At 55.5% G+C, this 27842-nt stretch overlaps 1 protein-coding gene across 1 annotated transcript in view; it reads left to right on the top strand.

Moving 5' to 3' along the window:
• Positions 1-27842, top strand: part of LOC138521969 (uncharacterized) — a 174930-nt gene that overhangs the window by 133966 nt on the left and 13122 nt on the right. The window lies entirely within an intron of this gene.

Raw genomic sequence — 27842 nt, 5'->3', positions numbered from 1 at the left:
GGAGACTTCATGCACACTCACCTTCACGTCTTGCACTCTCTCCTCGGGGCTGGAGACTTCATGCATACTCGCCTTCACGTCTTGCACTCTCTCCTTGGGGCTGGAGTCTTCATGACCACTCACCTTCACGTCTTGCACTCTCTCCTCGGGGCTGGAGACTTCATGCACACTCACCTTCACGTCTTGCACTCTCTCCTCAGGGCTGGAGACTTCATGCACACTCACCTTCATGTCTTGCACTCTCCCCTCGGGGCTGGCGACTTCATGCACACTCACCTTCATGTCTTGCACTCTCTCCTCGGGGCTGGAGACTTCATGCACACTCACCTTCACGTCTTGCACTCTCTCCTCAGGGCTGGAGACTTCATGCACACCCACCTTCACGTCTTGCACTCTCTCCTCAGGGCTGGAGACTTCATGCACACCCGCCTTCACGTCTTGCACTCTCTCCTCGGGGCTGGAGACTTCATGCACACTCACCTTCACATCTTGCACTCTCTCCTACGTGCTGAGACTTCATGCACACTCTCCTTCACGTCTTGCACTCTCTCCTATGTGCTGAGACTTCCTGCACACTCACCTTCACGTCTTGCACTCTCTCCTACGTGCTGAGACTTCATGCACACTCACCTTCACGTCTTGCACTCTCTCCTCGGGGCTGGAGACTTCATGCACATTCACCTTCACGTCTTGCACTCTCTCCTCAGGGCTGGAGACTTCATGCACACTCACCTTCACGTCTTGCACTCTCTCCTCAGGGCTGGAGACTTCATGCACACTCGACTTCACGTCTTGCACTCTCTCCTCAGGGCTGGAGACTTCATGACCACTCACCTTCACATCTTGCACTCTCTCCTCGGGGCTGGAGACTTCATGCACACTCACCTTCACGTCTTGCACTCTCTCCTTGGGGCTGGAGACTTCATGCACGCTCTCCTTCACGTCTTGCACTCTCTCCTCGGGGCCGGAGACATCATGCACTTCAACCTTCACGTCTTGCAGTCTCTCCTCGGGGCTGGAGACTTCATGCATACTCACCTTCACGTCTTGCACTCTCTCCTCGGGGCTGGAGACTTCATGCACACTCACCTTCACGTCTTGCACTCTCTCCTCGGGGCTGGAGACTTCATGCATACTCGCCTTCACGTCTTGCACTCTCTCCTTGGGGCTGGAGTCTTCATGACCACTCACCTTCACGTCTTGCACTCTCTCCTCGGGGCTGGAGACTTCATGCACACTCACCTTCACGTCTTGCAGTCTCTCCTTGGGGCTGGAGTCTTCATGACCACTCACCTTCACGTCTTGCACTCTCTCCTCGGGGCTGGAGACTTCATGCACACTCACCTTCATGTCTTGCACTCTCCCCTCGGGGCTGGAGACTTCATGCACACTCACCTTCACGTCTTGCACTCTCTCCTTGGGGCTGGAGTCTTCATGACCACTCACCTTCACGTCTTGCACTCTCTCCTCGGGGCTGGAGACTTCTTGCACACTCACCTTCACGTCTTGCACTCTCTCCTCAGGGCTGGAGACTTCATGCACACTCACCTTCACATCTTGCACTCCCTCCTCTGGAGAGTTCATGCACACTCACCTTCACGTCTTGCACTCTCTCCTCAGGGCTGGAGAGTTCATGCACACTCACCATCACTTCTTGTACTCTCCCCTCGGGGCTGGAGACTTCATGCACATTCACCTTCACGTCTTGCACTCTCTCCTCAGGGCTGGAGACTTCATGCACACTCACCTTCACGTCTTGCACTCTCTCCTCAGGGCTGGAGACTTCATGTACACTCACCTTCACGTCTTGCACTCTCTCCTCGGGGCTGGAGTCTTCATGACCACTCACCTTCACGTCTTCCACACTCTCTTTGGGGCTGGAGACTTCATGGACACTCACCTTCACGTCTTGCACTCTCTCCTCGGGGCTGGAGACTTCATGGACGCTCACCTTCACGTCTTGCACTCTCTCCTCGGGGCTGGAGACTTCATGCACACTCACCTTCGCGTCTTGCACTCTCTCCTCGGGGCTGGAGACTTCATGCACCTCAACCTTCACGTCTTGCACTCTCTCCTCGGGGCTGGAGACTTCATGCACACTCACCTTCACGTCTTGCACTCTCTCCTCGGGGCTGGAGACTTCATGCACACTCACCTTCACGTCTTGCACTCTCTCCTCAGTGCTGGAGACTTCATGCACACTCACCTTCACGTCTTGCACTCTCTCCTTGGGGCTGGAGACTTCATGCACACTCACCTTCACGTCTTGCACTCTCTCCTCAGGGCTGGAGACTTCATGCACACCCACCTTCACGTCTTGCACTCTCTCCTCAGGGCTGGAGACTTCATGCACCTCAACCTTCACGTCTTGCACTCTCTCCTCGGGGCTGGAGACTTCATGGACACTCACTTTCACGTCTTCCAGTCTCTCCTCGGGGCTGGAGACTTCATGCACACTCACCTTCACGTCTTGCACTCTCTCCTCGGGGCTGGAGACTTCATGCATACTCGCCTTCACGTCTTGCACTCTCTCCTTGGGGCTGGAGTCTTCATGACCACTCACCTTCACGTCTTGCACTCTCTCCTCGGGGCTGGAGACTTCATGCACACTCACCTTCACGTCTTGCAGTCTCTCCTTGGGGCTGGAGTCTTCATGACCACTCACCTTCACGTCTTGCACTCTCTCCTCGGGGCTGGAGACTTCATGCACACTCACCTTCATGTCTTGCACTCTCTCCTCGGGGCTGGAGACTTCATGCACACTCACCTTCGCGTCTTGCACTCTCTCCTCGGGGCTGGAGACTTCATGCACCTCAACCTTCACGTCTTGCACTCTCTCCTCGGGGCTGGAGACTTCATGCACACTCACCTTCACGTCTTGCACTCTCTCCTCGGGGCTGGAGACTTCATGCACACTCACCTTCACGTCTTGCACTCTCTCCTCAGTGCTGGAGACTTCATGCACACTCACCTTCACGTCTTGCACTCTCTCCTTGGGGCTGGAGACTTCATGCACACTCACCTTCACGTCTTGCACTCTCTCCTCAGGGCTGGAGACTTCATGCACACCCACCTTCACGTCTTGCACTCTCTCCTCAGGGCTGGAGACTTCATGCACCTCAACCTTCACGTCTTGCACTCTCTCCTCGGGGCTGGAGACTTCATGGACACTCACCTTCACGTCTTGCAGTCTCTCCTCGGGGCTGGAGACTTCATGCACACTCACCTTCACGTCTTGCACTCTCTCCTCGGGGCTGGAGACTTCATGCATACTCGCCTTCACGTCTTGCACTCTCTCCTTGGGGCTGGAGTCTTCATGACCACTCACCTTCACGTCTTGCACTCTCTCCTCGGGGCTGGAGACTTCATGCACACTCACCTTCACGTCTTGCAGTCTCTCCTTGGGGCTGGAGTCTTCATGACCACTCACCTTCACGTCTTGCACTCTCTCCTCGGGGCTGGAGACTTCATGCACACTCACCTTCATGTCTTGCACTCTCCCCTCGGGGCTGGAGACTTCATGCACACTCACCTTCACGTCTTGCACTCTCTCCTTGGGGCTGGAGTCTTCATGACCACTCACCTTCACGTCTTGCACTCTCTCCTCGGGGCTGGAGACTTCTTGCACACTCACCTTCACGTCTTGCACTCTCTCCTCAGGGCTGGAGACTTCATGCACACTCACCTTCACATCTTGCACTCTCTCCTCTGGAGACTTCATGCACACTCACCTTCACGTCTTGCACTCTCTCCTCAGGGCTGGAGAGTTCATGCACACTCACCATCACTTCTTGTACTCTCCCCTCGGGGCTGGAGACTTCATGCACATTCACCTTCACGTCTTGCACTCTCTCCTCAGGGCTGGAGACTTCATGCACACTCACCTTCACGTCTTGCACTCTCTCCTCAGGGCTGGAGACTTCATGTACACTCACCTTCACGTCTTGCACTCTCTCCTCGGGGCTGGAGTCTTCATGACCACTCACCTTCACGTCTTCCACACTCTCTTTGGGGCTGGAGACTTCATGGACACTCACCTTCACGTCTTGCACTCTCTCCTCGGGGCTGGAGACTTCATGGACACTCACCTTCACGTCTTGCACTCTCTCCTCGGGGCTGGAGACTTCATGCACACTCACCTTCGCGTCTTGCACTCTCTCCTCGGGGCTGGAGACTTCATGCACCTCAACCTTCACGTCTTGCACTCTCTCCTCGGGGCTGGAGACTTCATGCACACTCACCTTCACGTCTTGCACTCTCTCCTCGGGGCTGGAGACTTCATGCACACTCACCTTCACGTCTTGCACTCTCTCCTCAGTGCTGGAGACTTCATGCACACTCACCTTCACGTCTTGCACTCTCTCCTTGGGGCTGGAGACTTCATGCACACTCACCTTCACGTCTTGCACTCTCTCCTCAGGGCTGGAGACTTCATGCACACCCACCTTCACGTCTTGCACTCTCTCCTCAGGGCTGGAGACTTCATGCACCTCAACCTTCACGTCTTGCACTCTCTCCTCGGGGCTGGAGACTTCATGGACAATCACCTTCACGTCTTGCAGTCTCTCCTCGGGGCTGGAGACTTCATGCACACTCACCTTCACGTCTTGCACTCTCTCCTCGGGGCTGGAGACTTCTTGCACACTCACCTTCACATCTTGCACTCTCTCCTCTGGAGACTTCATGCACACTCACCTTCACGTCTTGCACTCTCTCCTCAGGGCTGGAGAGTTCATGCACACTCACCATCACTTCTTGTACTCTCCCCTCGGGGCTGGAGACTTCATGCACATTCACCTTCACGTCTTGCACTCTCTCCTCAGGGCTGGAGACTTCATGCACACTCACCTTCACGTCTTGCACTCTCTCCTCAGGGCTGGAGACTTCATGTACACTCACCTTCATGTCTTGCACTCTCTCCTCGGGGCTGGAGTCTTCATGACCACTCACCTTCACGTCTTCCACACTCTCTTTGGGGCTGGAGACTTCATGGACACTCACCTTCACGTCTTGCACTCTCTCCTCGGGGCTGGAGACTTCATGGACACTCACCTTCACGTCTTGCACTCTCTCCTCGGGGCTGGAGACTTCATGCACACTCACCTTCGCGTCTTGCACTCTCTCCTCGGGGCTGGAGACTTCATGCACCTCAACCTTCACGTCTTGCACTCTCTCCTCGGGGCTGGAGACTTCATGCACACTCACCTTCACGTCTTACATTCTCTCCTCAGGGCTGGAGACTTCATGCACACTCACCTTCACGTCTTGCACTCTCTCCTCAGTGCTGGAGACTTCATGCACACTCACCTTCACGTCTTGCACTCTCTCCTTGGGGCTGGAGACTTCATGCACACTCACCTTCACGTCTTGCACTCTCTCCTCAGGGCTGGAGACTTCATGCACACCCACATTCACGTCTTGCACTCTCTCCTCAGGGCTGGAGACTTCATGCACCTCAACCTTCACGTCTTGCACTCTCTCCTCGGGGCTGGAGACTTCATGGACACTCACCTTCACGTCTTGCAGTCTCTCCTCAGGGCTGGAGACTTCATGCACACTCCCCATCACGTCTTGCACTCTCTCCTCAGGGCTTGAGACTTCATGCACACTCACCTTCACGTCTTGCACTCTCTCCTCGGGGCTGGAGACTTCATGCACACCCACCTTCACGTCTTGCTCTCTCTCCTCAGGGCTGGAGACTTCATGCACACTCCCCTTCACGTCTTGCACTCTCTCCTCAGGGCTGGAGACTTCATGCACACTCCCCTTCACGTCTTGCACTCTCTCCTCGGGACTGGAGACTTCATGCACACTCACCTTCACGTCTTGCACTCTCTTCTCGGGGCTGGAGACTTCATGCACACTCACCTTCACGTCTTGCACTCTCTCCTTGGGGCTGGAGACTTCATGCACACTCGCCTTCACGTCTTGCTCTCTCTCCTCGGGGCTGGAGACTTCATGCACACTCTCCTTCACGTCTTGCACTCTCTCCTCAGGGCTGGAGACTTCATGCACACTCACCTTCACGTCTTGCACTCTCTCCTCAGGGCTGGAGAGTTCATGCACACTCACCTTCACGTCTTGCACTCTCTCCTCGGGGCTGGAGACTTCCTGCACACTCACCATCACTTCTTGTACTCTCCCCTCGGGGCTGGAGACTTCATGCACACTCACCTTCACGTCTTGCACTCTCTCCTCGGGGCTGGAGACTTCATGCACACTCTCCTTCACGTCTTGCACTCTCTCCTCGGGGCTGGAGACTTCATGCACACTCACCTTCACGTCTTGCACTCTCTCCTCGGGGCTGGAGACTTCATGCACACCCACCTTCACGTCTTGCACTCTCTCCTCAGGGCTGGAGACTTCATGCACACTCACCTTCACGTCTTGCACTCTCTTCTCAGGGCTGGAGACTTCATGACCACTCACCTTCACGTCTTGCACTCTCTCCTCGGGGCTGAAGACTTCATGCACGCTCTCCTTCACGTCTTGCACTCTCTCCTCGGGGCTGGAGACTTCATGCACCTCAACCTTCACGTCTTGCACTCTCTCCTCGGGGCTGGAGACTTCATGCATACTCACCTTCACGTCTTGCACTCTCTCCTCGGGGCTGGAGACTTCATGCACACTCACCTTCACGTCTTGCACTCTCTCCTCGGGGCTGGAGACTTCATGCATACTCGCCTTCACGTCTTGCACTCTCTCCTTGGGGCTGGAGTCTTCATGACCACTCACCTTCACGTCTTGCACTCTCTCCTCGGGGCTGGAGACTTCATGCACACTCACCTTCACGTCTTGCACTCTCTCCTCAGGGCTGGAGACTTCATGCACACTCACCTTCATGTCTTGCACTCTCCCCTCGGGGCTGGCGACTTCATGCACACTCACCTTCATGTCTTGCACTCTCTCCTCGGGGCTGGAGACTTCATGCACACTCACCTTCACATCTTGCACTCTCTCCTCAGGGCTGGAGACTTCATGCACACCCACCTTCACGTCTTGCACTCTCTCCTCAGGGCTGGAGACTTCATGCACACCCGCCTTCACGTCTTGCACTCTCTCCTCGGGGCTGGAGACTTCATGCACACTCACCTTCACGTCTTGCACTCTCTCCTACGTGCTGAGACTTCATGCACACTCTCCTTCACGTCTTGCACTCTCTCCTATATGCTGAGACTTCCTGCACACTCACCTTCACGTCTTGCACTCTCTCCTACGTGCTGAGACTTCATGCACACTCACCTTCACGTCTTGCACTCTCTCCTCGGGGCTGGAGACTTCATGCACACTCACCTTCACGTCTTGCACTCTCTCCTCAGGGCTGGAGACTTCATGCACACTCACCTTCACGTCTTGCACTCTCTCCTCAGGGCTGGAGACTTCATGCACACTCACCTTCACGTCTTGCACTCTCTCCTCAGGGCTGGAGACTTCATGACCACTCACCTTCACGTCTTGCACTCTCTCCTCGGGGCTGGAGACTTCATGCACACTCACCTTCACGTCTTGCACTCTCTCCTTGGGGCTGGAGACTTCATGCACGCTCTCCTTCACGTCTTGCACTCTCTCCTCGGGGCTGGAGACTTCATGCACCTCAACCTTCACGTCTTGCTGTCTCTCCTCGGGGCTGGAGACTTCATGCATACTCACCTTCACGTCTTGCACTCTCTCCTCGGGGCTGGAGACTTCATGCACACTCACCTTCACGTCTTGCACTCTCTCCTCGGGGCTGGAGACTTCATGCATACTCGCCTTCACGTCTTGCACTCTCTCCTTGGAGCTGGAGTCTTCATGACCACTCACCTTCACGTCTTGCACTCTCTCCTCGGGGCTGGAGACTTCATGCACACTCACCTTCACGTCTTGCAGTCTCTCCTTGGGGCTGGAGTCTTCATGACCACTCACCTTCACGTCTTGCACTCTCTCCTCGGGGCTGGAGACTTCATGCACACTCACCTTCATGTCTTGCACTCTCCCCTCGGGGCTGGAGACTTCATGCACACTCACCTTCACGTCTTGCACTCTCTCCTTGGGGCTGGAGTCTTCATGACCACTCACCTTCACGTCTTGCACTCTCTCCTCGGGGCTGGAGACTTCTTGCACACTCACCTTCACGTCTTGCACTCTCTCCTCAGGGCTGGAGACTTCATGCACACTCACCTTCACATCTTGCACTCTCTCCTCTGGAGACTTCATGCACACTCACCTTCACGTCTTGCACTCTCTCCTCAGGGCTGGAGAGTTCATGCACACTCACCATCACTTCTTGTACTCTCCCCTCGGGGCTGGAGACTTCATGCACATTCACCTTCACGTCTTGCACTCTCTCCTCAGGGCTGGAGACTTCATGCACACTCACCTTCACGTCTTGCACTCTCTCCTCAGGGCTGGAGACTTCATGTACACTCACCTTCACGTCTTGCACTCTCTCCTCGGGGCTGGAGTCTTCATGACCACTCACCTTCACGTCTTCCACACTCTCTTTGGGGCTGGAGACTTCATGGACACTCACCTTCACGTCTTGCACTCTCTCCTCGGGGCTGGAGACTTCATGGACACTCACCTTCACGTCTTGCACTCTCTCCTCGGGGCTGGAGACTTCATGCACACTCACCTTCGCATCTTGCACTCTCTCCTCGGGGCTGGAGACTTCATGCACCTCAACCTTCACGTCTTGCACTCTCTCCTCGGGGCTGGAGACTTCATGCACACTCACCTTCACGTCTTGCACTCTCTCCTCGGGGCTGGAGACTTCATGCACACTCACCTTCACGTCTTGCACTCTCTCCTCAGTGCTGGAGACTTCATGCACACTCACCTTCACGTCTTGCACTCTCTCCTTGGGGCTGGAGACTTCATGCACACTCACCTTCACGTCTTGCACTCTCTCCTCAGGGCTGGAGACTTCATGCACACCCACCTTCACGTCTTGCACTCTCTCCTCAGGGCTGGAGACTTCATGCACCTCAACCTTCACGTCTTGCACTCTCTCCTCGGGGCTGGAGACTTCATGGACAATCACCTTCACATCTTGCAGTCTCTCCTCGGGGCTGGAGACTTCATGCACACTCACCTTCACGTCTTGCACTCTCTCCTCGGGGCTGGAGACTTCATGCACACTCACCTTCACATCTTGCACTCTCTCCTCTGGAGACTTCATGCACACTCACCTTCACGTCTTGCACTCTCTCCTCAGGGCTGGAGAGTTCATGCACACTCACCATCACTTCTTGTACTCTCCCCTCGGGGCTGGAGACTTCATGCACATTCACCTTCACGTCTTGCACTCTCTCCTCAGGGCTGGAGACTTCATGCACACTCACCTTCACGTCTTGCACTCTCTCCTCAGGGCTGGAGACTTCATGTACACTCACCTTCATGTCTTGCACTCTCTCCTCGGGGCTGGAGTCTTCATGACCACTCACCTTCACGTCTTCCACACTCTCTTTGGGGCTGGAGACTTCATGGACACTCACCTTCACGTCTTGCACTCTCTCCTCGGGGCTGGAGACTTCATGGACACTCACCTTCACGTCTTGCACTCTCTCCTCGGGGCTGGAGACTTCATGCACACTCACCTTCGCGTCTTGCACTCTCTCCTCGGGGCTGGAGACTTCATGCACCTCAACCTTCACGTCTTGCACTCTCTCCTCGGGGCTGGAGACTTCATGCACACTCACCTTCACGTCTTGCATTCTCTCCTCAGGGCTGGAGACTTCATGCACACTCACCTTCACGTCTTGCACTCTCTCCTCAGTGCTGGAGACTTCATGCACACTCACCTTCATGTCTTGCACTCTCTCCTTGGGGCTGGAGACTTCATGCACACTCACCTTCACGTCTTGCACTCTCTCCTCAGGGCTGGAGACTTCATGCACACCCACATTCACGTCTTGCACTCTCTCCTCAGGGCTGGAGACTTCATGCACCTCAACCTTCACGTCTTGCACTCTCTCCTCGGGGCTGGAGACTTCATGGACACTCACCTTCACGTCTTGCAGTCTCTCCTCAGGGCTGGAGACTTCATGCACACTCCCCATCACGTCTTGCACTCTCTCCTCAGGGCTTGAGACTTCATGCACACTCACCTTCACGTCTTGCACTCTCTCCTCGGGGCTGGAGACTTCATGCACACCCACCTTCACGTCTTGCTCTCTCTCCTCAGGGCTGGAGACTTCATGCACACTCCCCTTCACGTCTTGCACTCTCTCCTCAGGGCTGGAGACTTCATGCACACTCCCCTTCACGTCTTGCACTCTCTCCTCGGGACTGGAGACTTCATGCACACTCACCTTCACGTCTTGCACTCTCTTCTCGGGGCTGGAGACTTCATGCACACTCACCTTCACGTCTTGCACTCTCTCCTTGGGGCTGGAGACTTCATGCACACTCGCCTTCACGTCTTGCTCTCTCTCCTCGGGGCTGGAGACTTCATGCACACTCTCCTTCACGTCTTGCACTCTCTCCTCAGGGCTGGAGACTTCATGCACACTCACCTTCACGTCTTGCACTCTCTCCTCAGGGCTGGAGAGTTCATGCACACTCACCTTCACGTCTTGCACTCTCTCCTCGGGGCTGGAGACTTCCTGCACACTCACCATCACTTCTTGTACTCTCCCCTCGGGGCTGGAGACTTCATGCACACTCACCTTCACGTCTTGCACTCTCTCCTCGGGGCTGGAGACTTCATGCACACTCTCCTTCACGTCTTGCACTCTCTCCTCGGGGCTGGAGACTTCATGCACACTCACCTTCACGTCTTGCACTCTCTCCTCGGGGCTGGAGACTTCATGCACACCCACCTTCACGTCTTGCACTCTCTCCTCAGGGCTGGAGACTTCATGCACACTCACCTTCACGTCTTGCACTCTCTTCTCAGGGCTGGAGACTTCATGACCACTCACCTTCACGTCTTGCACTCTCTCCTCGGGGCTGGCGACTTCATGCACGCTCTCCTTCACGTCTTGCACTCTCTCCTCGGGGCTGGAGACTTCATGCACCTCAACCTTCACGTCTTGCACTCTCTCCTCGGGGCTGGAGACTTCATGCATACTCACCTTCACGTCTTGCACTCTCTCCTCGGGGCTGGAGACTTCATGCACACTCACCTTCACGTCTTGCACTCTCTCCTCGGGGCTGGAGACTTCATGCATACTCGCCTTCACGTCTTGCACTCTCTCCTTGGGGCTGGAGTCTTCATGACCACTCACCTTCACGTCTTGCACTCTCTCCTCGGGGCTGGAGACTTCATGCACACTCACCTTCACGTCTTGCACTCTCTCCTCAGGGCTGGAGACTTCATGCACACTCACCTTCATGTCTTGCACTCTCCCCTCGGGGCTGGCGACTTCATGCACACTCACCTTCATGTCTTGCACTCTCTCCTCGGGGCTGGAGACTTCATGCACACTCACCTTCACGTCTTGCTCTCTCTCCTCAGGGCTGGAGACTTCATGCACACTCCCCTTCACGTCTTGCACTCTCTCCTACGTGCTGAGACTTCATGCACACTCTCCTTCACGTCTTGCACTCTCTCCTATATGCTGAGACTTCCTGCACACTCACCTTCACGTCTTGCACTCTCTCCTCGGGGCTGGAGACTTCATGCATACTCGCCTTCACGTCTTGCACTCTCTCCTTGGGGCTGGAGTCTTCATGACCACTCACCTTCACGTCTTGCACTCTCTCCTCGGGGCTGGAGACTTCATGCACACTCACCTTCACGTCTTGCAGTCTCTCCTTGGGGCTGGAGTCTTCATGACCACTCACCTTCACGTCTTGCACTCTCTCCTCGGGGCTGGAGACTTCATGCACACTCACCTTCATGTCTTGCACTCTCTCCTCGGGGCTGGAGACTTCATGCACACTCACCTTCGCGTCTTGCACTCTCTCCTCGGGGCTGGAGACTTCATGCACCTCAACCTTCACGTCTTGCACTCTCTCCTCGGGGCTGGAGACTTCATGCACACTCACCTTCACGTCTTGCACTCTCTCCTCGGGGCTGGAGACTTCATGCACACTCACCTTCACGTCTTGCACTCTCTCCTCAGTGCTGGAGACTTCATGCACACTCACCTTCACGTCTTGCACTCTCTCCTTGGGGCTGGAGACTTCATGCACACTCACCTTCACGTCTTGCACTCTCTCCTCAGGGCTGGAGACTTCATGCACACCCACCTTCACGTCTTGCACTCTCTCCTCAGGGCTGGAGACTTCATGCACCTCAACCTTCACGTCTTGCACTCTCTCCTCGGGGCTGGAGACTTCATGGACACTCACCTTCACGTCTTGCAGTCTCTCCTCGGGGCTGGAGACTTCATGCACACTCACCTTCACGTCTTGCACTCTCTCCTCGGGGCTGGAGACTTCATGCATACTCGCCTTCACGTCTTGCACTCTCTCCTTGGGGCTGGAGTCTTCATGACCACTCACCTTCACGTCTTGCAGTCTCTCCTCGGGGCTGGAGACTTCATGCACACTCACCTTCACGTCTTGCACTCTCTCCTCGGGGCTGGAGACTTCATGCATACTCGCCTTCACGTCTTGCACTCTCTCCTTGGGGCTGGAGTCTTCATGACCACTCACCTTCACGTCTTGCACTCTCTCCTCGGGGCTGGAGACTTCATGCACACTCACCTTCACGTCTTGCAGTCTCTCCTTGGGGCTGGAGTCTTCATGACCACTCACCTTCACGTCTTGCACTCTCTCCTCGGGGCTGGAGACTTCATGCACACTCACCTTCATGTCTTGCACTCTCCCCTCGGGGCTGGAGACTTCATGCACACTCACCTTCACGTCTTGCACTCTCTCCTTGGGGCTGGAGTCTTCATGACCACTCACCTTCACGTCTTGCACTCTCTCCTCGGGGCTGGAGACTTCTTGCACACTCACCTTCACGTCTTGCACTCTCTCCTCAGGGCTGGAGACTTCATGCACACTCACCTTCACATCTTGCACTCTCTCCTCTGGAGACTTCATGCACACTCACCTTCACGTCTTGCACTCTCTCCTCAGGGCTGGAGAGTTCATGCACACTCACCATCACTTCTTGTACTCTCCCCTCGGGGCTGGAGACTTCATGCACATTCACCTTCACGTCTTGCACTCTCTCCTCAGGGCTGGAGACTTCATGCACACTCACCTTCACGTCTTGCACTCTCTCCTCAGGGCTGGAGACTTCATGTACACTCACCTTCACGTCTTGCACTCTCTCCCCGGGGCTGGAGTCTTCATGACCACTCACCTTCACGTCTTCCACACTCTCTTTGGGGCTGGAGACTTCATGGACACTCACCTTCACGTCTTGCACTCTCTCCTCGGGGCTGGAGACTTCATGGACACTCACCTTCACGTCTTGCACTCTCTCCTCGGGGCTGGAGACTTCATGCACACTCACCTTCGCGTCTTGCACTCTCTCCTCGGGGCTGGAGACTTCATGCACCTCAACCTTCACGTCTTGCACTCTCTCCTCGGGGCTGGAGACTTCATGCACACTCACCTTCACGTCTTGCACTCTCTCCTCGGGGCTGGAGACTTCATGCACACTCACCTTCACGTCTTGCACTCTCTCCTCAGTGCTGGAGACTTCATGCACACTCACCTTCACGTCTTGCACTCTCTCCTTGGGGCTGGAGACTTCATGCACACTCACCTTCACGTCTTGCACTCTCTCCTCAGGGCTGGAGACTTCATGCACACCCACCTTCACGTCTTGCACTCTCTCCTCAGGGCTGGAGACTTCATGCACCTCAACCTTCACGTCTTGCACTCTCTCCTCGGGGCTGGAGACTTCATGGACAATCACCTTCACGTCTTGCAGTCTCTCCTCGGGGCTGGAGACTTCATGCACACTCACCTTCACGTCTTGCACTCTCTCCTCGGGGCTGGAGACTTCTTGCACACTCACCTTCACATCTTGCACTCTCTCCTCTGGAGACTTCATGCACACTCACCTTCACGTCTTGCACTCTCTCCTCAGGGCTGGAGAGTTCATGCACACTCACCATCACTTCTTGTACTCTCCCCTCGGGGCTGGAGACTTCATGCACCTTCACCTTCACGTCTTGCACTCTCTCCTCAGGGCTGGAGACTTCATGCACACTCACCTTCACGTCTTGCACTCTCTCCTCAGGGCTGGAGACTTCATGTACACTCACCTTCATGTCTTGCACTCTCTCCTCGGGGCTGGAGTCTTCATGACCACTCACCTTCACGTCTTCCACACTCTCTTTGGGGCTGGAGACTTCATGGACACTCACCTTCACGTCTTGCACTCTCTCCTCGGGGCTGGAGACTTCATGGACACTCACCTTCACGTCTTGCACTCTCTCCTCGGGGCTGGAGACTTCATGCACACTCACCTTCGCGTCTTGCACTCTCTCCTCGGGGCTGGAGACTTCATGCACCTCAACCTTCACGTCTTGCACTCTCTCCTCGGGGCTGGAGACTTCATGCACACTCACCTTCACGTCTTGCATTCTCTCCTCAGGGCTGGAGACTTCATGCACACTCACCTTCACGTCTTGCACTCTCTCCTCAGTGCTGGAGACTTCATGCACACTCACCTTCACGTCTTGCACTCTCTCCTTGGGGCTGGAGACTTCATGCACACTCACCTTCACGTCTTGCACTCTCTCCTCAGGGCTGGAGACTTCATGCACACCCACATTCACGTCTTGCACTCTCTCCTCAGGGCTGGAGACTTCATGCACCTCAACCTTCACGTCTTGCACTCTCTCCTCGGGGCTGGAGACTTCATGGACACTCACCTTCACGTCTTGCAGTCTCTCCTCAGGGCTGGAGACTTCATGCACACTCCCCATCACGTCTTGCACTCTCTCCTCAGGGCTTGAGACTTCATGCACACTCACCTTCACGTCTTGCACTCTCTCCTCGGGGCTGGAGACTTCATGCACACCCACCTTCACGTCTTGCTCTCTCTCCTCAGGGCTGGAGACTTCATGCACACTCCCCTTCACGTCTTGCACTCTCTCCTCAGGGCTGGAGACTTCATGCACACTCCCCTTCACGTCTTGCACTCTCTCCTCGGGACTGGAGACTTCATGCACACTCACCTTCACGTCTTGCACTCTCTTCTCGGGGCTGGAGACTTCATGCACACTCACCTTCACGTCTTGCACTCTCTCCTTGGGGCTGGAGACTTCATGCACACTCGCCTTCACGTCTTGCTCTCTCTCCTCGGGGCTGGAGACTTCATGCACACTCTCCTTCACGTCTTGCACTCTCTCCTCAGGGCTGGAGACTTCATGCACACTCACCTTCACGTCTTGCACTCTCTCCTCAGGGCTGGAGAGTTCATGCACACTCACCTTCACGTCTTGCACTCTCTCCTCGGGGCTGGAGACTTCCTGCACACTCACCATCACTTCTTGTACTCTCCCCTCGGGGCTGGAGACTTCATGCACACTCACCTTCACGTCTTGCACTCTCTCCTCGGGGCTGGAGACTTCATGCACACTCTCCTTCACGTCTCAGGGCTGGAGACTTCATGACCACTCACCTTCACGTCTTGCACTCTCTCCTCGGGGCTGAAGACTTCATGCACGCTCTCCTTCACGTCTTGCACTCTCTCCTCGGGGCTGGAGACTTCATGCACCTCAACCTTCACGTCTTGCACTCTCTCCTCGGGGCTGGAGACTTCATGCATACTCACCTTCACGTCTTGCACTCTCTCCTCGGGGCTGGAGACTTCATGCACACTCACCTTCACGTCTTGCACTCTCTCCTCGGGGCTGGAGACTTCATGCATACTCGCCTTCACGTCTTGCACTCTCTCCTTGGGGCTGGAGTCTTCATGACCACTCACCTTCACGTCTTGCACTCTCTCCTCGGGGCTGGAGACTTCATGCACACTCACCTTCACGTCTTGCACTCTCTCCTCAGGGCTGGAGACTTCATGCACACTCACCTTCATGTCTTGCACTCTCCCCTCGGGGCTGGCGACTTCATGCACACTCACCTTCATGTCTTGCACTCTCTCCTCGGGGCTGGAGACTTCATGCACACTCACCTTCACATCTTGCACTCTCTCCTCAGGGCTGGAGACTTCATGCACACCCACCTTCACGTCTTGCACTCTCTCCTCAGGGCTGGAGACTTCATGCACACCCGCCTTCACGTCTTGCACTCTCTCCTCGGGGCTGGAGACTTCATGCACACTCACCTTCACGTCTTGCACTCTCTCCTACGTGCTGAGACTTCATGCACACTCTCCTTCACGTCTTGCACTCTCTCCTATATGCTGAGACTTCCTGCACACTCACCTTCACGTCTTGCACTCTCTCCTACGTGCTGAGACTTCATGCACACTCACCTTCACGTCTTGCACTCTCTCCTCGGGGCTGGAGACTTCATGCACACTCACCTTCACGTCTTGCACTCTCTCCTCAGGGCTGGAGACTTCATGCACACTCACCTTCACGTCTTGCACTCTCTCCTCAGGGCTGGAGACTTCATGCACACTCACCTTCACGTCTTGCACTCTCTCCTCAGGGCTGGAGACTTCATGACCACTCACCTTCACGTCTTGCACTCTCTCCTCGGGGCTGGAGACTTCATGCACACTCACCTTCACGTCTTGCACTCTCTCCTTGGGGCTGGAGACTTCATGCACGCTCTCCTTCACGTCTTGCACTCTCTCCTCGGGGCTGGAGACTTCATGCACCTCAACCTTCACGTCTTGCTGTCTCTCCTCGGGGCTGGAGACTTCATGCATACTCACCTTCACGTCTTGCACTCTCTCCTCGGGGCTGGAGACTTCATGCACACTCACCTTCACGTCTTGCACTCTCTCCTCGGGGCTGGAGACTTCATGCATACTCGCCTTCACGTCTTGCACTCTCTCCTTGGAGCTGGAGTCTTCATGACCACTCACCTTCACGTCTTGCACTCTCTCCTCGGGGCTGGAGACTTCATGCACACTCACCTTCACGTCTTGCAGTCTCTCCTTGGGGCTGGAGTCTTCATGACCACTCACCTTCACGTCTTGCACTCTCTCCTCGGGGCTGGAGACTTCATGCACACTCACCTTCATGTCTTGCACTCTCCCCTCGGGGCTGGAGACTTCATGCACACTCACCTTCACGTCTTGCACTCTCTCCTTGGGGCTGGAGTCTTCATGACCACTCACCTTCACGTCTTGCACTCTCTCCTCGGGGCTGGAGACTTCTTGCACACTCACCTTCACGTCTTGCACTCTCTCCTCAGGGCTGGAGACTTCATGCACACTCACCTTCACATCTTGCACTCTCTCCTCTGGAGACTTCATGCACACTCACCTTCACGTCTTGCACTCTCTCCTCAGGGCTGGAGAGTTCATGCACACTCACCATCACTTCTTGTACTCTCCCCTCGGGGCTGGAGACTTCATGCACATTCACCTTCACGTCTTGCACTCTCTCCTCAGGGCTGGAGACTTCATGCACACTCACCTTCACGTCTTGCACTCTCTCCTCAGGGCTGGAGACTTCATGTACACTCACCTTCACGTCTTGCACTCTCTCCTCGGGGCTGGAGTCTTCATGACCACTCACCTTCACGTCTTCCACACTCTCTTTGGGGCTGGAGACTTCATGGACACTCACCTTCACGTCTTGCACTCTCTCCTCGGGGCTGGAGACTTCATGGAGACTCACCTTCACGTCTTGCACTCTCTCCTCGGGGCTGGAGACTTCATGCACACTCACCTTCGCATCTTGCACTCTCTCCTCGGGGCTGGAGACTTCATGCACCTCAACCTTCACGTCTTGCACTCTCTCCTCGGGGCTGGAGACTTCATGCACACTCACCTTCACGTCTTGCACTCTCTCCTCGGGGCTGGAGACTTCATGCACACTCACCTTCACGTCTTGCACTCTCTCCTCAGTGCTGGAGACTTCATGCACACTCACCTTCACGTCTTGCACTCTCTCCTTGGGGCTGGAGACTTCATGCACACTCACCTTCACGTCTTGCACTCTCTCCTCAGGGCTGGAGACTTCATGCACACCCACCTTCACGTCTTGCACTCTCTCCTCAGGGCTGGAGACTTCATGCACCTCAACCTTCACGTCTTGCACTCTCTCCTCGGGGCTGGAGACTTCATGGACAATCACCTTCACATCTTGCAGTCTCTCCTCGGGGCTGGAGACTTCATGCACACTCACCTTCACGTCTTGCACTCTCTCCTCGGGGCTGGAGACTTCATGCACACTCACCTTCACATCTTGCACTCTCTCCTCTGGAGACTTCATGCACACTCACCTTCACGTCTTGCACTCTCTCCTCAGGGCTGGAGAGTTCATGCACACTCACCATCACTTCTTGTACTCTCCCCTCGGGGCTGGAGACTTCATGCACATTCACCTTCACGTCTTGCACTCTCTCCTCAGGGCTGGAGACTTCATGCACACTCACCTTCACGTCTTGCACTCTCTCCTCAGGGCTGGAGACTTCATGTACACTCACCTTCATGTCTTGCACTCTCTCCTCGGGGCTGGAGTCTTCATGACCACTCACCTTCACGTCTTCCACACTCTCTTTGGGGCTGGAGACTTCATGGACACTCACCTTCACGTCTTGCACTCTCTCCTCGGGGCTGGAGACTTCATGGACACTCACCTTCACGTCTTGCACTCTCTCCTCGGGGCTGGAGACTTCATGCACACTCACCTTCGCGTCTTGCACTCTCTCCTCGGGGCTGGAGACTTCATGCACCTCAACCTTCACGTCTTGCACTCTCTCCTCGGGGCTGGAGACTTCATGCACACTCACCTTCACGTCTTGCATTCTCTCCTCAGGGCTGGAGACTTCATGCACACTCACCTTCACGTCTTGCACTCTCTCCTCAGTGCTGGAGACTTCATGCACACTCACCTTCATGTCTTGCACTCTCTCCTTGGGGCTGGAGACTTCATGCACACTCACCTTCACGTCTTGCACTCTCTCCTCAGGGCTGGAGACTTCATGCACACCCACATTCACGTCTTGCACTCTCTCCTCAGGGCTGGAGACTTCATGCACCTCAACCTTCACGTCTTGCACTCTCTCCTCGGGGCTGGAGACTTCATGGACACTCACCTTCACGTCTTGCAGTCTCTCCTCAGGGCTGGAGACTTCATGCACACTCCCCATCACGTCTTGCACTCTCTCCTCAGGGCTTGAGACTTCATGCACACTCACCTTCACGTCTTGCACTCTCTCCTCGGGGCTGGAGACTTCATGCACACCCACCTTCACGTCTTGCTCTCTCTCCTCAGGGCTGGAGACTTCATGCACACTCCCCTTCACGTCTTGCACTCTCTCCTCAGGGCTGGAGACTTCATGCACACTCCCCTTCACGTCTTGCACTCTCTCCTCGGGGCTGGAGACTTCATGGACACTCACCTTCACGTCTTGCACTCTCTCCTCGGGGCTGGAGACTTCATGCACACCCACCTTCACGTCTTGCTCTCTCTCCTCAGGGCTGGAGACTTCATGCACACTCCCCTTCACGTCTTGCACTCTCTCCTCAGGGCTGGAGACTTCATGCACACTCCCCTTCACGTCTTGCACTCTCTCCTCGGGGCTGGAGACTTCATGGACACTCACCTTCACGTCTTGCACTCTCTCCTCGGGGCTGGAGACTTCATGCACACTCACCTTCGCGTCTTGCACTCTCTCCTCGGGGCTGGAGACTTCATGCACCTCAACCTTCACGTCTTGCACTCTCTCCTCGGGGCTGGAGACTTCATGCACACTCACCTTCACGTCTTCCACACTCTCTTTGGGGCTGGAGACTTCATGGACACTCACCTTCACGTCTTGCACTCTCTCCTCGGGGCTGGAGACTTCATGGACACTCACCTTCACGTCTTGCACTCTCTCCTCGGGGCTGGAGACTTCATGCACACTCACCTTCGCGTCTTGCACTCTCTCCTCGGGGCTGGAGACTTCATGCACCTCAACCTTCACGTCTTGCACTCTCTCCTCGGGGCTGGAGACTTCATGCACACTCACCTTCACGTCTTGCATTCTCTCCTCAGGGCTGGAGACTTCATGCACACTCACCTTCACGTCTTGCACTCTCTCCTCAGTGCTGGAGACTTCATGCACACTCACCTTCATGTCTTGCACTCTCTCCTTGGGGCTGGAGACTTCATGCACACTCACCTTCACGTCTTGCACTCTCTCCTCAGGGCTGGAGACTTCATGCACACCCACATTCACATCTTGCACTCTCTCCTCAGGGCTGGAGACTTCATGCACCTCAACCTTCACGTCTTGCACTCTCTCCTCGGGGCTGGAGACTTCATGGACACTCACCTTCACGTCTTGCAGTCTCTCCTCAGGGCTGGAGACTTCATGCACACTCCCCATCACGTCTTGCACTCTCTCCTCAGGGCTTGAGACTTCATGCACACTCACCTTCACGTCTTGCACTCTCTCCTCGGGGCTGGAGACTTCATGCACACCCACCTTCACGTCTTGCTCTCTCTCCTCAGGGCTGGAGACTTCATGCACACTCCCCTTCACGTCTTGCACTCTCTCCTCAGGGCTGGAGACTTCATGCACACTCCCCTTCACGTCTTGCACTCTCTCCTCGGGACTGGAGACTTCATGCACACTCACCTTCACGTCTTGCACTCTCTTCTCGGGGCTGGAGACTTCATGCACACTCACCTTCACGTCTTGCACTCTCTCCTTGGGGCTGGAGACTTCATGCACACTCGCCTTCACGTCTTGCTCTCTCTCCTCGGGGCTGGAGACTTCATGCACACTCTCCTTCACGTCTTGCACTCTCTCCTCAGGGCTGGAGACTTCATGCACACTCACCTTCACGTCTTGCACTCTCTCCTCAGGGCTGGAGAGTTCATGCACACTCACCTTCACGTCTTGCACTCTCTCCTCGGGGCTGGAGACTTCCTGCACACTCACCATCACTTCTTGTACTCTCCCCTCGGGGCTGGAGACTTCATGCACACTCACCTTCACGTCTTGCACTCTCTCCTCGGGGCTGGAGACTTCATGCACACTCTCCTTCACGTCTTGCACTCTCTCCTCGGGGCTGGAGACTTCATGCACACTCACCTTCACGTATTGCACTCTCTCCTCGGGGCTGGAGACTTCATGCACACCCACCTTCACGTCTTGCACTCTCTCCTCAGGGCTGGAGACTTCATGCACACTCACCTTCACGTCTTGCACTCTCTTCTCAGGGCTGGAGACTTCATGACCACTCACCTTCACGTCTTGCACTCTCACCTCGGGGCTGGCGACTTCATGCACGCTCTCCTTCACGTCTTGCACTCTCTCCTCGGGGCTGGAGACTTCATGCACCTCAACCTTCACGTCTTGCACTCTCTCCTCGGGGCTGGAGACTTCATGCATACTCACCTTCACGTCTTGCACTCTCTCCTCGGGGCTGGAGACTTCATGCACACTCACCTTCACGTCTTGCACTCTCTCCTCGGGGCTGGAGACTTCATGCATACTCGCCTTCACGTCTTGCACTCTCTCCTTGGGGCTGGAGTCTTCATGACCACTCACCTTCACGTCTTGCACTCTCTCCTCGGGGCTGGAGACTTCATGCACACTCACCTTCACGTCTTGCACTCTCTCCTCAGGGCTGGAGACTTCATGCACACTCACCTTCATGTCTTGCACTCTCCCCTCGGGGCTGGCGACTTCATGCACACTCACCTTCATGTCTTGCACTCTCTCCTCGGGGCTGGAGACTTCATGCACACTCACCTTCACATCTTGCACTCTCTCCTCAGGGCTGGAGACTTCATGCACACCCACCTTCACGTCTTGCACTCTCTCCTCAGGGCTGGAGACTTCATGCACACCCGCCTTCACGTCTTGCACTCTCTCCTCGGGGCTGGAGACTTCATGCACACTCACCTTCACGTCTTGCACTCTCTCCTATATGCTGAGACTTCCTGCACACTCACCTTCACGTCTTGCACTCTCTCCTACGTGCTGAGACTTCATGCACACTCACCTTCACGTCTTGCACTCTCTCCTCGGGGCTGGAGACTTCATGCACACTCACCTTCACGTCTTGCACTCTCTCCTCAGGGCTGGAGACTTCATGCACACTCACCTTCACGTCTTGCACTCTCTCCTCAGGGCTGGAGACTTCATGCACACTCACCTTCACGTCTTGCACTCTCTCCTCAGGGCTGGAGACTTCATGACCACTCACCTTCACGTCTTGCACTCTCTCCTCGGGGCTGGAGACTTCATGCACACTCACCTTCACGTCTTGCACTCTCTCCTTGGGGCTGGAGACTTCATGCACGCTCTCCTTCACGTCTTGCACTCTCTCCTCGGGGCTGGAGACTTCATGCACCTCAACCTTCACGTCTTGCTGTCTCTCCTCGGGGCTGGAGACTTCATGCATACTCACCTTCACGTCTTGCACTCTCTCCTCGGGGCTGGAGACTTCATGCACACTCACCTTCACGTCTTGCACTCTCTCCTCGGGGCTGGAGACTTCATGCATACTCGCCTTCACGTCTTGCACTCTCTCCTTGGAGCTGGAGTCTTCATGACCACTCACCTTCACGTCTTGCACTCTCTCCTCGGGGCTGGAGACTTCATGCACACTCACCTTCACGTCTTGCAGTCTCTCCTTGGGGCTGGAGTCTTCATGACCACTCACCTTCACGTCTTGCACTCTCTCCTCGGGGCTGGAGACTTCATGCACACTCACCTTCATGTCTTGCACTCTCCCCTCGGGGCTGGAGACTTCATGCACACTCACCTTCACGTCTTGCACTCTCTCCTTGGGGCTGGAGTCTTCATGACCACTCACCTTCACGTCTTGCACTCTCTCCTCGGGGCTGGAGACTTCTTGCACACTCACCTTCACGTCTTGCACTCTCTCCTCAGGGCTGGAGACTTCATGCACACTCACCTTCACATCTTGCACTCTCTCCTCTGGAGACTTCATGCACACTCACCTTCACGTCTTGCACTCTCTCCTCAGGGCTGGAGAGTTCATGCACACTCACCATCACTTCTTGTACTCTCCCCTCGGGGCTGGAGACTTCATGCACATTCACCTTCACGTCTTGCACTCTCTCCTCAGGGCTGGAGACTTCATGCACACTCACCTTCACGTCTTGCACTCTCTCCTCAGGGCTGGAGACTTCATGTACACTCACCTTCACGTCTTGCACTCTCTCCTCGGGGCTGGAGTCTTCATGACCACTCACCTTCACGTCTTCCACACTCTCTTTGGGGCTGGAGACTTCATGGACACTCACCTTCACGTCTTGCACTCTCTCCTCGGGGCTGGAGACTTCATGGACACTCACCTTCACGTCTTGCACTCTCTCCTCGGGGCTGGAGACTTCATGCACACTCACCTTCGCGTCTTGCACTCTCTCCTCGGGGCTGGAGACTTCATGCACCTCAACCTTCACGTCTTGCACTCTCTCCTCGGGGCTGGAGACTTCATGCACACTCACCTTCATGTCTTGCACTCTCTCCTCGGGGCTGGAGACTTCATGCACACTCACCTTCACGTCTTGCACTCTCTCCTCAGTGCTGGAGACTTCATGCACACTCACCTTCACGTCTTGCACTCTCTCCTTGGGGCTGGAGACTTCATGCACACTCACCTTCACGTCTTGCACTCTCTCCTCAGGGCTGGAGACTTCATGCACACCCACCTTCACGTCTTGCACTCTCTCCTCAGGGCTGGAGACTTCATGCACACCCACCTTCACGTCTTGCACTCTCTCCTCAGGGCTGGAGACTTCATGCACCTCAACCTTCACGTCTTGCACTCTCTCCTCGGGGCTGGAGACTTCATGGACAATCACCTTCACGTCTTGCAGTCTCTCCTCGGGGCTGGAGACTTCATGCACACTCACCTTCACGTCTTGCACTCTCTCCTCGGGGCTGGAGACTTCATGCATACTCGCCTTCACGTCTTGCACTCTCTCCTTGGGACTGGAGTCTTCATGACCACTCACCTTCACGTCTTGCACTCTCTCCTCGGGGCTGGAGACTTCATGCACACTCACCTTCACATCTTGCAGTCTCTCCTTGGGGCTGGAGTCTTCATGACCACTCACCTTCACGTCTTGCACTCTCTCCTCGGGGCTGGAGACTTCATGCACACTCACCTTCATGTCTTGCACTCTCCCCTCGGGGCTGGAGACTTCATGCACACTCACCTTCACGTCTTGCACTCTCTCCTTGGGGCTGGAGTCTTCATGACCACTCACCTTCACGTCTTGCACTCTCTCCTCGGGGCTGGAGACTTCTTGCACACTCACCTTCACGTCTTGCACTCTCTCCTCAGGGCTGGAGACTTCATGCACACTCATCTTCACATCTTGCACTCTCTCCTCTGGAGACTTCATGCACACTCACCTTCACGTCTTGCACTCTCTCCTCAGGGCTGGAGAGTTCATGCACACTCACCATCACTTCTTGTACTCTCCCCTCGGGGCTGGAGACTTCATGCACATTCACCTTCACGTCTTGCACTCTCTCCTCAGGGCTGGAGACTTCATGCACACTCACCTTCACGTCTTGCACTCTCTCCTCGGGGCTGGAGTCTTCATGACCACTCACCTTCACGTCTTCCACACTCTCTTTGGGGCTGGAGACTTCATGGACACTCACCTTCACGTCTTGCACTCTCTCCTCGGGGATGGAGAATTCATGGACACTCACCTTCACGTCTTGCACTCTCTCCTCGGGGCTGGAGACTCCATGCACACTCACCTTCGCGTCTTGCACTCTCTCCTCGGGGCTGGAGACTTCATGCACCTCAACCTTCACGTCTTGCACTCTCTCCTCGGGGCTGGAGACTTCATGCACACTCACCTTCACGTCTTGCATTCTCTCCTCGGGGCTGGAGACTTCATGCACACTCACCTTCACGTCTTGCACTCTCTCCTCAGTGCTGGAGACTTCATGCACACTCACCTTCATGTCTTGCACTCTCTCCTTGGGGCTGGAGACTTCATGCACACTCACCTTCACGTCTTGCACTCTCTCCTCAGGGCTGGAGACTTCATGCACACCCACCTTCACGTCTTGCACTCTCTCCTCAGGGCTGGAGACTTCATGCACCTCAACCTTCACGTCTTGCACTCTCTCCTCGGGGCTGGAGACTTCATGGACACTCACCTTCACGTCTTGCAGTCTCTCCTCAGGGCTGGAGACTTCATGCACACTCCCCATCACGTCTTGCACTCTCTCCTCAGGGCTTGAGACTTCATGCACACTCACCTTCACGTCTTGCACTCTCTCCTCGGGGCTGGAGACTTCATGCACACCCACCTTCACGTCTTGCTCTCTCTCCTCAGGGCTGGAGACTTCATGCACACTCCCCTTCACGTCTTGCACTCTCTCCTCAGGGCTGGAGACTTCATGCACACTCCCCTTCACGTCTTGCACTCTCTCCTCGGGACTGGAGACTTCATGCACACTCACCTTCACGTCTTGCACTCTCTTCTCGGGGCTGGAGACTTCATGCACACTCGCCTTCACGTCTTGCTCTCTCTCCTCGGGGCTGGAGACTTCATGCACACTCTCCTTCACGTCTTGCACTCTCTCCTCAGGGCTGGAGACTTCATGCACACTCACCTTCACGCCTTGCACTCTCTCCTCTGGGCTGGAGAGTTCATGCACACTCACCTTCACGTCTTGCACTCTCTCCTCGGGGCTGGAGACTTCCTGCACACTCACCATCACTTCTTGCACTCTCCCCTCGGGGCTGGAGACTTCATGCACACTCACCTTCACGTCTTGCACTCTCTCCTCGGGGCTGGAGACTTCATGCACACTCTCCTTCACGTCTTGCACTCTCTCCTCGGGGCTGGAGACTTCATGCACACTCACCTTCACGTCTTGCACTCCCTCCTCGGGGCTGGAGACTTCATGCACACTCACCTTCACGTCTTGCACTCTCTCCTCGGGGCTGGAGTCTTCATGGACACTCACCTTCACGTCTTGCACTCTCTCCTCGGGGCTGGAGACTTCATGGACACTCACCTTCACGTCTTGCACTCTCTCCTCGGGGCTGGAGAGTTCATGGACACTCACCTTCACGTCTTGCACTCTCTCCTTGGGGCTGGAGACTTCATGGACACTCACCCTCACGTCTTGCACTCTCTCCTCGGGGCTGGAGACTTCATGCACACCCGCCTTCACGTCTTGCACTCTGTCCTCGGGGCTGGAGACTTCATGCACACTCGCCTTCACGTCTTGCACTCTCTCCTCGGGGCTGGAGACTTCATGCACACTCACCTTCACGTCTTGCCCTCTCTCCTCAGGGCTGGAGACTTCATGCACACCCACCTTCACGTCTTGCACTCTCTCCTCAGGGCTGGAGACTTCATGCACACTCACCTTCACGTCTTGCACTCTCTCCTCAGGGCTGTAGGCTTCATGCACACTCGCCTTCACGTCTTGCACTCTCTCCTTGGGGCTCGGATCTTCATGCACACTCTCCTTCACGTCTTGCACTCTCTCCTCCGTGCTGGAGACTTCATGCACACTCACCTTCACGTCTTGCACTCTCTCCTGGGCTGGAGACTTCATGCACACTCACCTTTACGTCTTGCACTCTCTCCTCGGGGCTGGAGACTTCATGCACACTCTCCTTCACGTCTTGCACTCTCTCCTCGGGGCTGGAGACTTCAAGCACACTCACCTTCACGTCTTGCACTCTCTCCTCGGGGCTGGAGACTTCATGCACACTCCCCTTCACGTCTTGCACTCTCTCCTCGGGGCTGGAGACTTCATGCACACCCACCTTCACGTCTTGCACTCTCTCCTCGGGGCTGGAAACTTCATGCACACTCCCCTTCACGTCTTGCACTCTCTCCTCGGGGCTGGAGACTTCATGCACACCCACCTTCACGTCTTGCACTCTCTCCTCGGGGCTGGAGACTTCATGCACACTCTACTTCACGTCTTGCACTCTCTCCTCGGGGCTGGAGACTTCATGCACACTCCCCTTCACGTCTTGCACTCTGTCCTCGGGGCTGGAGACTTCATGCACACTCGCCTTCACGTCTTGCACTCTCTCCTCGGGGCTGGAGACTTCATGCACACTCTCCTTCACGTCTTGCACTCTCTCCTCGGGGCTGGAGTCTTCATGACCACTCACCTTCACGTCTTGCACTCTCTCCTCGGGGCTGGAGACTTCATGCACACTCCCCTTCACGTCTTGCACTCTCTCCTCAGGGCTTGAGACCTCTCGGACACTCTCCTCCTCTTCTCATGCTTGCACTTTAGGACTGAATGCTCCCCAGACACTCCTTTTCCCTCTCGCCTCTCAGTCACATGTTTATGTTTTTGGCATCAAGGGCAATAGAGTCCCTTCCAAAGACACCACATTCATCTCTTAACTCTGCAAGCAAAGCATCACGTCTTCATTGTTCGTTTGCTTCTCTCTTTCACCTCCTCCCCTTCCTGCATCTTCCTTCCCTTTTTGCCTTCCTTCCTCCTCGTTCCCCCTTCTTTCCTTCCTCCCTTCCTTCTTTCCTTTCTTCCTCCCCTCCCCATCCTCATTCCTTCCGTCATTCCTTCTTCCTTTCCTTCCTCCCTCCCTCTCTTCCTCCCTGCCTCATTCCCTCCCTTTCTCCCTCCTTCCCTCCTTCCATTTTCATCCCTCCTTTCTTCCCTCCCTTCCGTCCTTTCTTCCTTTCGTCCTCTTTTCTTTGCTTACTCCTCTTTCCCTTCCTTGCTTCCTTCCTCCCTTCCTCCTATCATTCCTTCGTTTGTTCCTCCCTCACTTCCTCCTTGCATCCCTCCTTCCGCCCTTTTCTCCCTTCCTCCTTCCCTCCTTTCTTCTCTTCATCCTCTTTTTTCCTCTCCTTACTCCTGTA

Source organism: Ambystoma mexicanum, chromosome 13 (assembly GCF_040938575.1).
Source record: "Ambystoma mexicanum isolate Mex_15411 chromosome 13, UKY_AmexF1_1, whole genome shotgun sequence".
Lineage (NCBI taxonomy): Eukaryota > Metazoa > Chordata > Amphibia > Caudata > Ambystomatidae > Ambystoma > Ambystoma mexicanum.
Note: the sequence above shows the minus strand (reverse complement) of the source record. Positions and strands in the feature narration are given on the sequence as shown.